At 43.0% G+C, this 13067-nt stretch overlaps 1 protein-coding gene across 1 annotated transcript in view; it reads left to right on the top strand.

Moving 5' to 3' along the window:
• LOC135221254 (uncharacterized) overlaps positions 1-12295 on the top strand; it is a 395658-nt gene extending 383363 nt beyond the window's left edge. Inside the window, exon 20 of the mRNA XM_064259070.1 lies at positions 11852-12295. The gene's annotated coding sequence lies outside the window, so the exon portion shown is untranslated. The remainder of the gene's footprint in view (positions 1-11851) is intronic.
• The last annotated feature ends 772 nt before the right edge of the window (positions 12296-13067 follow it).

A 13067-nucleotide genomic window follows, 5' to 3' on the forward strand; every position in this document is an offset into this window, starting at 1 on the left:
GGTAACTAATGCAGAATTGGTCTTTCTGTATACAGTAGACCCCCCCGTATTCGAGTTCTTGGCATTTGTGGACTCATATTCACGGAATTCACTATGGACCATACATATTCATGGAATTCGCTATGGACCATATCTACCCATTATTCGCAGGAAATTTGTGCATTCGCAGCATTTTTATACGAGGAATATCCACAAATTCAAATTATTTTTTATTAATTTCATCATAAAATGCACTTTTTGTGATAGAACTATTAAAAAACCAATTATAAACATCTTTAGTGGGTTTTTCTTGAGTTTTAACTAACAAAATAGGCAGTTTTAAGCATTTTTATAGGGGTTTCAACTTTTTGTTGGGGAGTCTGGTATGCATCCCCCCTGAATACAGGGGAAACACTAAATTGTTTTTAAAAATAAATGTTATGAAGATGATCTGTTCATAAAAAAGGACAAATTTTTAATTAATTTGTATTTTTTATAGCTTACAAACCTGAGGTCTTAACAATAGGATAATCCTCTTGTACCAGCTGGAAACTGGTTAAAAACAATCAAAGACTGTAAAGCAAGGAATCTGTGGCATCTGGCAACTCATGCATATACAAGGTGGATGTTGGTCACTGACCATGCTTGGAACCTCGTGACGCACCAGTCTTTCTTCTAACCCAGGATATGAGAGAGGCAGCTAGAGATGGGCAGTTAACGTTCAAGACCTCAGGTTTGTTAGCTATGAAAAATACAAATTTATTAAAAATTTGTCATTTGCTCATTCGCAGAATAAACCTTCGATCTTAACAAAAGGATAGACTTATACTTGGAGGGAGGTACAAGTACCCTGAACCGGCGGGGGGTTCAGCCCACCTGATGACCCTTCGAGAAGATCGAGTTCCATAATGATAGGACACAAGCCCCCCCTTTTGGGTAAGAAACTACCATGGCAGTGTCCCTGAGCAACATAAACAGTTAAGATGGATCCTACCTACTTCTGTCATGTCATTAATGTAATTTAGGATTTTTTGGAAATACTGGTGCAGTTACATGTGAGTGGGATTGTCTGCACCTGGGCAGTAGTCAGTCGGATGTAGGATGTTGTGCCCCGGGGCTCCATGGTTGAGAGTTTGTGGCGAGGGACATTTCCCTCTTTCCCTTTATTTTCCTCGTTGGTTGGCGAGTTGGATCTTGAAGGTCATCCATTACGCAGTCTGAGGGAGCTTGCAAGATGAGTTTCACTACAAGCTATCTAGGCCTATTCCAAGAAAGTATGGTTGAAGAAAGTAACCTTAGTGGCTAAGCTACAGAATATATCAAACTTAGCCAGTTTTATTCCATTGTATGTGCACTTTATTGGGAGATGAGTGATGAAGACCAAGAAAATGCAGCGAAAATTCAGAAAAAACAAAGTAGCATTTACTGATGATGCATTTTCTGCTTTTGGAAAACTGGTTCAGATGAAGTGGACGAGAGATCCAGTTGATGTGTATGCTAATGAGATAAGGAGGTTGGCCAGTTTAGCAAAGTTTGATAAGGGTGCCTTAGAAAATGTGGTGAAACTAAATTTTGTCAATGGTTTCCCAGATAATATTAGTGTTGCTTTACAGCAAGTGCCAAATGTGATGATGATGGCAATGAGTGAATTGCTCAATCATGCTAGGAATTTGTCATCTAAACAACAAGTTGGTATGGTAGCTGTGGCTGTCAAGAAGAGTGGAGAAGGAGGTGGTGGTGGGAAACCTGAGAATAGGGCTAGGCCTATCCAATTTAAGGGTCAATGTTTCCGATGTGGTGGCCCTCATATGATAAAAGACTGTAAAGAGACACCGGTGAGATGATTTAGGTATAATAAAATTGGTCATATTGCCAGTCGTTGTCAAGAACAGGTTATGGAAAGCGAGTAAGGGGTGATTCCTGCGCCTGTAGCTGCTAGAGACACAGGCGAGATGATTTAGGTGTAATAAAATTGGTCATATTGCCAGTCGTTGTCAAGAACAGGTTGCGGAAAGCGAGTAAGGGGCGATTCCTGTGCCTATAGCCGCCCTTGTGAGATGATAGAAAGGTGCACCTTGATACATTGCCTATAATTGATGCTTGGATTGGTAATGAGCCTGCAAAAGGACTTGTGGATACAGGCTGCTCCACATCGGTGGTACATTCCAGATATGTGCCCCAATATAGAGGTGAGGTGTATATCAGTGCTTTTGATGGGAGTCATGTTAAGTGTAAAGTTGCAGATTGGCTGAAGATAGGTGTGAACGGTGAATGTGTAACCGTGAGGGCTGTAGTGTCGGAACAGCTGGTTAATGGTGTTGATGTGGTGTTAGGAGTTGATGTTATTGACTACTTGGGAGGTGTCACAGTGACCCAAGGCAAGGTTTGTTTTGGTGCCTTGTGTGTTGCTTCAGTTAGTCAAGAAATTGAGCATAGACTTAGTGGTGAGAGTGATGATGGTTGTCCAACAGTTGTTATTGAAGACCCACTTTCATGCAGTATTTGATGGACAGTCAGGTGGTTTTGGAAAAACAATGAACCTGTGACATTGACAAACAAAATAAGTTATGATAAAAAGCTTGAGGGTTGGAAGAAGGAGGAATTTGAGAAGGAAGTGGACAGGTGGATTGCTGAATGGATTTTAGTTCCATGGAAAGAAGTCAAAGAAGGTATCACTCCTCTAATGGCAGTGGAACAGCCAACAAAAAATAAGGTGAGACCAGTGCTTGATTTTCGGGAACTTAATGTGAATGACAAGTGTCACACTGGTGATGATGTGACTGATGTATGCAGTGTGTCTGTTGTGGATTTGAGGTTGGCTTACCCACAGTTTAGCATTGATGAAAAATTGTGACCATATCAACTAGTGAACTATAAGGGGCAGACATTTTGCCTTACAAGATTGGGATTTGGGTTGAACTCGGCACCACAAGATTGGGATTTGGGTTGAACTCGGCACCATGGATTGTGTCTAAGATAATGAAGACCATATTAAGTAAGGATGAAAAAATCAAGAGAGCAACCAGTTCATATGTAGATGACATTCTTGTGAATGAATCAATAACTTCTGCTGATGAGGTAATTAGACACGTAAATACATTTGGGCTGATAACTAAGTCCCCTGAGTCACTGAATGGAGGAGCTGCTTTAGGATTGCAACTGCCAAGTGTTGGAGGAGAGTTGATGTTTCAGAGAGGTAAAGTGCCTGAAGTTACAGATATGCTTACAAGGAGGGAATTGTTTTCAGTTTCTGGTACATTAGTGGGCCATTATCCCATAGCTGGATGGTTAAGAGTTGCATGCAGCTACATTAAGAGAAGAGCCTTAGGAGCATGCTGGAAGGATCCTGTCGGTGAGTAGTCCATGTTGATGATTAAAGAGGTAATTGAGAGAGTAAAGTTAAACGATCCTGTGAGAGGAAATTGGTGTGTGCCGAGTGTTGAGTATGGTGTGTGGCTTAGAAAAAAAGATGATTTCAACCACATTAATGTTGCCGAACTAGAAGCTGTTTTGAAAGGGGTAAATGTGGCCATTAAATGGGGTCTTGAGTCAATTGAACTGAGGACTGACTGCAACTGTGGGAGCATGGTTGAAATCTGTAATAAGTGCTGAGAAGCGTGTTCACACAAAGGGAGCTGCCGAGATGACAATTAAAACGTTTGGGAACATTGAAGGAATTGATTACATAGTTTGGTTTAAATATTGTAGTTCAGATGGTGCCTACATAGACGAATAAAGCTGATATTCTGACGAGAGTCAAGAACAGTTGTTTGGCAAGCAATGAAGTCGAACATGCACATCTCTTTGCAGGTGCTGTAGTTGATCTAACAGAGTTGCATAACAAACACCATATGGGAATTGATAGAACACTATATTTAGCCAAGAAGATGGACCTTGAAGTTTCCAGAGAATGTGTGAAGAAGGTAGTTCAGTGTTGTGATCATTGTCAGTCCACTGATCCTGCTCCTGTGGTGCACAAAGGAGGTGAATTAAGTGTTGACAGAAACTGGCAGCACCTAGCTATTGATGTTACTCATTACAGACATATACCCTATTTATCAGTGGTTGACTGTGGTCCAGGTAATTTTGCAATATGGAGAAGTTAAAGAGAGAAGATGCTTAAGAAATATCTGTTGAGTTGAATATCTTTTTGGAAAGAGGGTCAGTTGATGAACTACTACTGGATAATAGTACAGCATTTAGGTCACAGTGTTTAGGAGATATGTTGTCTCGTTGGAACAATGTTAGGGCGTTTCGGGCTGCTTATCGACTGGGAGGAAATGGAATAGTTGAAAGGCACCATAGGACCATTAAGGCTATTGCAGAGAGGGGATGAATTAGTCCTACTGAAGCAGTATTCTGGTACAATAGCACACCAAAGTCCAGACAGGATTAATCATCTGTTCCACATCACGCAGTGTACAGATATGAGTGGAGATACCCTTCAGTAGTCCCCAAAGGAGCAGATACCAGCCAAGACATGCCCCTTTCAATGAAGATGGGAGAGGAGGTGTGGGTGAAGCCTCCGGATGCCCGTTGTACTACTCAATGGCGTAAAGGGATGGTTACTCGTGTGAACTCCTTGAACAACATTTCCGTGGATGGAATGCCGAGGCATGTGTTGGAAGTGTGACCAGTTGTAGTTCCAGCTTCTCTATCTGATAGCTAAAGCAAAATGTCAAGTGATGATTCAGTCTCAGAAGAATCAGTGAAACCACAAGTGAGTGGTCAAAGAGAAACAGGAGAATCAGATTTCATGGAGGAATAGAAGACCTCCTGTATGGATTATGTCTCTGATTAAGTAGGGTGTTGTGTCAGGGTGCTCTGTAGTAGAGAGTTTGTGGCAAGGGACCTTTCCCTCTTTCCCTTTATTTTCCTCGTTGGTTGGTGAGTTGGATCTTGAAGGTCATCCTTTACACAGTCCGAGGGAGCTTGCAAGGTGAGTATTACATACAATTTTGAGGATAAGAACACCAGAATATGAGTTACATTACTGATCTGGTTACTCAGATGAAAAGGAAAATTTAGGAATTGAACCTAACCCAACCCAATGCCAACCTCTTAAAGAATGGGAAAATCTTGCAGAATCAAGAAGCAGAACATCTGGTAATTTGAAGATTATGCCCAAAAATACATAATCTCAAACCAGCTGGGCTAGGCTGAGAACTCCAACACTTAGGCTAGCAGAATATGGAGAGATGGTAAGGTAAGGTAGCCTTGAACTAGCTAGGCTAGGCTAAAACAGAAAGGACAGCAGTTCCTTACCTTTCCTCGCCTTTAAGCCTTCTTGGCCTAGACTAAAGTACTTAACCGGAAAGTATGCCTGAATCCCAAAGAAGGCTGGATGGCTTGATTGAATGAACCCATTTACAGGCATTTGCACAGATGTTCTGAATTACCTCCGTGATCACGTCTTCCAGAAGAATTACATTTCCAAATATAATGGAATATCTGAATCCAACTTGAAAAGGAAGACACTGGAACGCGGCCGTGCGATGAACCACGTATGTGGACAGGTGGATATGGACATGGATGAATCAAACACCTTGATGTGTAATGACTCACATACATGGACAAGTGATGAAATACGTACACGGTCGTGTGATGTAGAATGATCTACGAGTGAACATCAGTGAGACCACCACCACAAGCATAAAGTAGGATCTCAATCATGTACACTGTCATGATAAGTAGAATGATCCAAGTGAGAACATCAGGGAGATCATTCTTGCCTAGAGGTATCTCAACCCAACTCTGCAAGATGAACGGTGAGAGTAGGACCTTCATCAGTCTCAAACCCAGACTCTGGAAGATGAATGGCTGGAGTAGGATCTCCATCATATACACAGGTGAGCAAGGATCGTGTATGCAGCCGTGTTCACCTTCTCCCCCAAAATTCGTGACGAACTCAGAGGCTGAGGAGATGAAGAACCAGCCTGAGAACTGATGCAAGTGAAGATCAACACAGACTGGAACACGATCGCATACTTGGAGGAGGAGGAGAAGGAGTAGTGAAGATTTTCCAAGAAAATCCATTGCCAAAGGAATAGGAAAAGAGATCACCCCTCAGTCAAACGCTGTACATAGAGAGAGAGAGAGAGAGAGATGGAACATTGTGTGTAGTGTGGGGAAACGTTAAAACAAAACTACTAAAATTATAACATATGACAAAAGGGTACCAAGTCAAACATCATAGTAAGACGATATTCAAAGCAGTCTTAAGGTTGGTATCCCCGCATGACAATCCCATATTGTTGGCAAGCAAGAGGGTCCGATGACAGCAAGGAACACACCGCTGACAGTACTGACTGCTTCCAAAGTCTCTCTCTCTTTACAGCACAAACACACAAATCGATTATTAATGAAGTGGCATCTCTGTCAGATGAAGTGAAGCAGAGGGGCTCCCAAGTTCTGAGCGAACGCGGCTTTGTCTAGGATGGAGAGGTTGCTCAACACCGAGTCTTTGCTGGCCTTGAGGATTGGTGATCTGTTGGAGTCGCAATTTTTGTTACCACGGACAGAACTTGAAAACGCGATAGACCGACGTCTGGCTGACACCAAGGACCGACTGGTGCACCAAGCCGTATCTAAATCAGAGTCCCGCCCTCGGAGACATCTGGCCCCCCCTCCGCCCCCAGTCCAGCAGCAATCGAGGAGATCGTTGCCTGGTAGGCCATCGAGGACCTCGAGTTTGGCAGGGCCTTCCCGTTCGACACAGCCCAAGTCTCAGGATCAACGCCCCTTTCGCTCTCGTTCCTTTAAACCAAGAAGAGGCCCCAGGGGCAGAGGTCAAGGGGGCCGTCGGTAGGTTTGGCGCCTCTCCCTCTCCTGCGCCACGGGTGGGGGGTTGCCTGGCTGGCCATTGGGCCAAGTGGCAGGGTTACGGGGTGGAGAAGTGGGTGGTAGATGTCCTTCGGGTGGGATGCCTGTTGCCATTCGACTTCTCTCCTCCTCTGTCGGACAAGCCGCAGCTCAGGAAGACGTATCCCCAGATTCTCTGAAGTTCTTGGCTCTTCAGGAGGAAGTGCAGAAAATGTTGGACAAAGATGCGATAGCGGAAGTAGTGCGTCCGGCCCCCAGGGTTTCACAGACATCTTCTTTGTGCCCAAGGCGTCGGGAGGATGGAGGTCTGTGATCGACTTATCCACCTTGAATTGCTTCATCAGGAAGACACGGTTCAAGATGGAGACCCCACGCTTGGTGTTGGCAGCCGTGAGGGAAGGCGACTTCATGCTGTCGATAGACTTGAAGGACGCATACTTCCAAATCCCTGTTCATCCCACGTCCAGGAAGTTCCTTCACTTCTCTCTGACGGACAAGATCTTCAAGTTCAAAGTCTTGTGCTTCGGGTTGACCACAGCCCCTCAAGTGTTCACAAAGGTCTTCTCTTTCGTGTCAAGTTGGGCCCATGCTCAGGGGATCCATTTGCTGAGGTGCCTCGATGATTGGTTGGTCTTGGCAGTTTCCAGGGAGAGGCTGCTGCAAGACAGGGATCGTCTTCTTCAGTTCTGCCTGGACCTGGGCATTTTAGTTAACCAGGGAAAGTCGAACCTCCTACCCACTCAAAGGATTCTCTACCTGGGAATGGTCATCGATACAAGTGGCAAGAGTTTTCCCGTTGGATCAGAGATTGGAGAAGTTGCGGGCTGTGGCGCGCAACTTCCTTTCAAAGTCGCATCAGTCAGCTCATCAGTGGCAGGTTCTTCTGGGAGTGCTATCTTCCCTGGAGAAGCTGGTCCCCTCATGGGCGTCTTCATCTTCGGTCTCTGCAATGGAGACTGGGGGAATTCTGGTCTCCGGCAGGGGACTCTTCCCTGTTTATGGTCCCACTGTCTTTGAAAGTGAGAGAAGACCTTCGTTGGTGTTTGGACGACCAGAATCTATTGAAGGGCGTCCCTCTGCGTTCTCTCCCTCCGGACTTCCTTCTGTTCTCGGACGCCTCCCTCGCAGGTTAGGGCGCGCACTTAGGCAGCCTCATCGCTTCAGCGTTTGGGGTTTAGAGGACAAGCAGCAGCATATCAACGTTTGGAGTTGAAGGCGGCTTTCCTGGGTCTGAAGGAGTTTCGGGGGATGGTAGAGGATCACTGTCGTTCTCATGTCGGACAACACCACGATGGTAGCCTACATGAACAAAGAGGGAGGCCTAGTTTCTCAGCGACTTCATGCCTTGACCGTCGATCTTTACCAGTGGGCAATCAGCAATTCAGTAGAGCTCTCAGCCAGGTATATCCCAGGGAAGCGGAACGTGGTTGCAGACAAACTCAGTCGCCGGGATCAGATCTTAGGCACAGAGTGGTCCCTTCATCAAGCGGTGGCAGACAGGCTTTTCCAGATTTTGGGGAAACCCATGCTGGACCTTTTCGCGACACGTTATAACAAGAAGCTGGAGGTGTTCTGTTTAGTGGTCCCAGATCCCTTGGCATTGGCAGGAGATGCATTCCAACATTCCTGGGACAACCTAGAGGTGTATGCCTTCCCTCCGTTTTGTTTGATCCGTCAGGTTCTGAAGAGGCTGTTGGGTTCACAGGGTCTCAGAAAGACTCTGGTAGCCCCTCTGTGGCCTCAGGCGGAATGGTTTCCAGATCTGCTATAGTTGTTGTCGGAGATTCCGAGGGAGATTCCCCCTTGGCGGCATCTCCTGTGTCAGCCCCATGCAGAAAGGTTCCACCAGTCTGTAGAATCCGTCTCTTCACGTTTGGAGGCTATCAACTATCTCCTCCGAGAGAGAGGTTTTTCTCAGAAATCAGCTGGGCACATGTCCAGCAGTCTTAGGAAGTCAACCTCCGCAGTTTACCAAGGCAAATGGGCGATCTACTGTGATTGGTGTCGTAAACGGGGTTTTTCTCCACTTGCAACCTCTATTCAGCGAATAGTAGACTTTTTGACCTTCCTCAGAGGCGAGAAAAGTTTGTCCGTGTCTGCTATTAGAGGCTACAGGGCGGCTCTGAGTTTGGTGTTACGCCTGAAGGGTATCGACATCTCCTCTTCCTGGGAACTTTCCCAGCTAATTAAGGGGTTTCTGCAGTCGTCTTCTCCTAGAGAGCTCAAGCCCCCAACGTGGGATGTTTCCTTGGTGCTTAAGAGCTTGACTAAGAGTCCATATGAGCCCTTGTAAAGCTCATCTGATAGGAACCTGACGCCCAAGACAGTTTTCCTTTTGGCTTTGGCATCTTCCAAAAGGGTAGGAGAGCTCCACGGTCTGAGTTATGAGGTGAAGCACACCAGGGGTTGGAAGTCAATGTCCTTCGAATTTGTTCCGGAATTTGTGGCCAAGACCCAAAATCCCTCGGTGCGTGATGACAGGTTCGCTTTGTTTTCCATTCCATCACTGACTGACTTTGTGGGTGGTGATGCTCAAGAGCTTTTGTTGTGCCCTGTCCAGGCCCTGCGTTTCTATCTTAAAAGGACTCTGCACCTTAGACCAGGCTGCCGCAGACTTTTTGTCAGTACAGTCCGTACAAAGAAAGAGGTGTCTAAGAATACTATCTCTTTTTGGATATGGGAAGCCATCAGACAGGCATACTTGACTCTTGATGATTCCATCACCACGTCTGTGCAGGCTAGAGCACATGACGTTAGGGGTATTGGTCCCCCTCTGGCTTTCAAAAAAGAACTTGGCTGTACATAGAGTGCTGAGCGCTGATACTTGGTTACGCCAGTCCACTTTCACCTCCTTCTATTTTAAGGATGTTGCCCACAGATCTATGGACACGTTTTCCCTGGGTCCTGTGGTGGCTGCCCAACAGGTTGTGTAACTCATAGATGCCCTTAACGGGGCACCTTTGTATCTTACCTAAGATGATTGTGTGGATGAGAGAAAGAGTGAGTTGGCTGGCCTCCTTTCTCTTGTACCTTTCCTTCCTCCTTCGGGCGGTTTAAGGAATTGACACGTCATTTGCTGGACTGGTCTGATACAGGTGAGTGAGGTAGTCATACCGGTAATGTGGTCTTGCAGTATACAATATCTTACCCACTATTTAGTAGCTTGGGCTCCACTCCTGAGCAAGGAGGAGTCGGGAGTACTACAAACCCTAGTGCCCTTGTTTGTCTTTGGACAGTCAAAGTTTCTCTTTGGTTCCCTATATAATGGTTATCCCATATATCATTGTACGTCACTCAGGTTCTGAGTGGTTAGATTTTAGTGTATCTAGCTTTTCAACGGGCTTCAGTCCCTCTCTAAGAACTATTTCTTTTGAGAGCTGAACTGGTGGGTAGGCCCCCCAGCCGGTCTAGGATGTCTTATACCTCCCTCCAAGTATGAGTCTATCCTATTGTTAAGACCAAGGATTTGTTCACGTATGAACAAATGACAAATTTTCTAAGACAATTTGTATTTTTCATAGCTACAAACCTGAGGACTTAACGTTATACTGCCTGCCTCTAGCCGCCCCTCTTTTTGTTAAGTCATCCTGAGTTGGGAAAGACTGGAGTAGATGTTCGGTGTTTGACCACTCTTCACCTGATGTATGCATGCGTTGCCAGATACCACACAATTCCTTGCTTTCATCTGCTTTTTTACCGGATTCAACTAGGTGCTAGAAATTATCCTATTGTTAAGACCTCAGGTTTGTAGCTATGAAAAATACAAATTGTCTTTTAGAAAATTTGTCATATTGTGTGTGAGGATGGAGGGAAAGATGGGAATGAGGTGTACAACCCACCCTCCTCATCCACCAAAATGACTGAAAGAGATGAGACGACAATCATGACTGGCCCTGCAAGCAGAAGGGAAGATCGCAATCATACGCCATTAAAATTTGAGTTGAATGTGTGAAAATGCACTCCTATGCTAGACAGCTGAATCCTAGCATAAAAAAGTCTCGAACATCCCAAAACACAAACTCTGAAAGACTAAATCATTACTATGTTCCCAAAAAATGTTTAAGATAAAATGATAGATACATAAAACATTAATGTCAATACAATTGTTTTCAAATTATCTTCAATATAACAAAAGTAAAATACTAAAGAACAAAAAAGTAGCTGGGCCCTCTCTGATGAAGCAGAGGAAAAGGGACATCTACTGCAATTTGCATCGGTCCCAAGGAAGGTCAACATGTGAAACGAGAAAGGCCGTTTAAAAACATTGACTTCCACGGAGCTTCTGGGCTGAATAAATATGAAACAAAGCACAGGCTTCAATAAAAAACTGGCTTGGGGGAAGGAGAGCAAGGTAAAAGAAGACTCTCCAAGGCAGTTGAAGAGAGGCTGATGCCTCACAAGATTCCAAGCCTGGTCAGTGACCAACATCCACCTCTCATACGCGTGAATGGCCACATGCCAGATTCCTTGCTTTAGAAACTTTTATTGTTTTTAACCGGTTTCCAGCTGGCACTAGATTATTCTTTTTAACCGGTTTCCAGCTGGCACTAGAAGATTATCCTATTGTTAAGACTGAGGGTTTGTTCCGCTTTAAACAAAATGCGAAGCTTATGTAGGGTATAAATAGGAAGAACATAAATGCCCATCATTTTATAAGAGCATATATTTCAATTTTTACACAATGATATTATTCTAAAATAGTATTTGCAAACTTTATTTGCTAGGGTAATGGGAGTATTTGTGTAAAGTTATTAAAATTCAGTATTATTTGATTATGATTCTAATACATATTAACATTTGAGTTTGAGACATAGCAATGCAATATTTCTGTAACTAAGTTTCAAAGTTTCAAAAAGACTGGGTTAAAAGAATTCACGGTAAATTGTAAAAAGTCAAACTTTAGAAATTAAGAGAAAAATTGGCATAAAATTAATTATGCCCAATATTCCAAATAACAGTGGCCAGTAACAATTTTTCATTCATATAGATTATAATGAAAACTGGGATCACAAAGCATCTCCTTAAAATTATTTGTTCTACATAATTTCAGTTTTGCTTGTAGACAACAGAGCTAACCAAAGGCACAACACATCAGCTACAAGAGGCAGCAATTGGTATTACCTAGATACAGTGATGGCATTGATAAAAATGATTCAGTTTATGTAAAACAGATGAAAGATAATCAAGTGCAATGGTATAGGTACAATATTAAACTGACGGGATAAAGTTTTTGGGTAATTTCTTTGCTCAATGTATCTAGATTAACCAACAACAGGTTGTTAATCTTTCAGCTCATTGAAATTACAAACAAGACCAATGAAAAGTTAACATTACAGTAATTAGCAGTCATATACTGCCAATAAAGCATTAGCAAGTCTTGAACACAATGCTGTATAATTATATTGTATATGGACTGATTCTTTCCTGTAAATTACTTTTAACTGCATACAATAAATAAATAAACACTCACAAACCTGTGAATTACAGTAATGTATATTACAGTATCTTTTATTCTCCTGCCACACAATCACTCCCACATTTAAATCTTTTGAAAGCTTGCATAGCATATATGTATGTATATGCATGAATATTTTTTATTAAACAGAACAAGATCTAAAAAAATATTAAGAGTATAGTGAATTATTTATTTTGTGATGCAGGGTACAATAACCTTCAGAATTTATTAAGACCTTGTATATCCAATTCATTTCCACAAACCGTGAGTTACCTTGAGACAGAATTTTCAAACTATGTAAAGTTCTAGAAGTTGGACATGTAGGTGGAAAGAGGCCTAATGAAAAGGCAGAAGGCAATGCAGATGGGGCAAATGTGATGTGGAAAAGAACCCTTTGTACATCTAGAGAGTACCACACACTACATTATTGTAAGCAGTAACCATTTAAGAGGGGAACTAACTGGAGATACTATACTGTACTGATCCTGACAAAATAAAAATATTTCTTTAAAAAAATTATTTGAACACGTGTGTATATATATATATACCAAATAGAGTTTGCTATATACTGACATGTACATGCAAAAATTAGTCCTGAAGTAAAACACTGCATACTGGCATAGGAAACCTGAAATTAATGTTTAATTTTGAAAACTAAATGCACCTAATATGGCTACAATTCCACAGTAACTTTTATCTCAAAAAGTTATACTTAACTAAGAGATATCTGAATTAACTTAGCCACTTGCATGAATTACAGTGGTGATACAGTACATAAAAATACAAATGCGTATATAAGTACATATACTGT

The sequence above is a fragment of the Macrobrachium nipponense genome, chromosome 2 (genome assembly GCF_015104395.2).
Source record: "Macrobrachium nipponense isolate FS-2020 chromosome 2, ASM1510439v2, whole genome shotgun sequence".
Lineage (NCBI taxonomy): Eukaryota > Metazoa > Arthropoda > Malacostraca > Decapoda > Palaemonidae > Macrobrachium > Macrobrachium nipponense.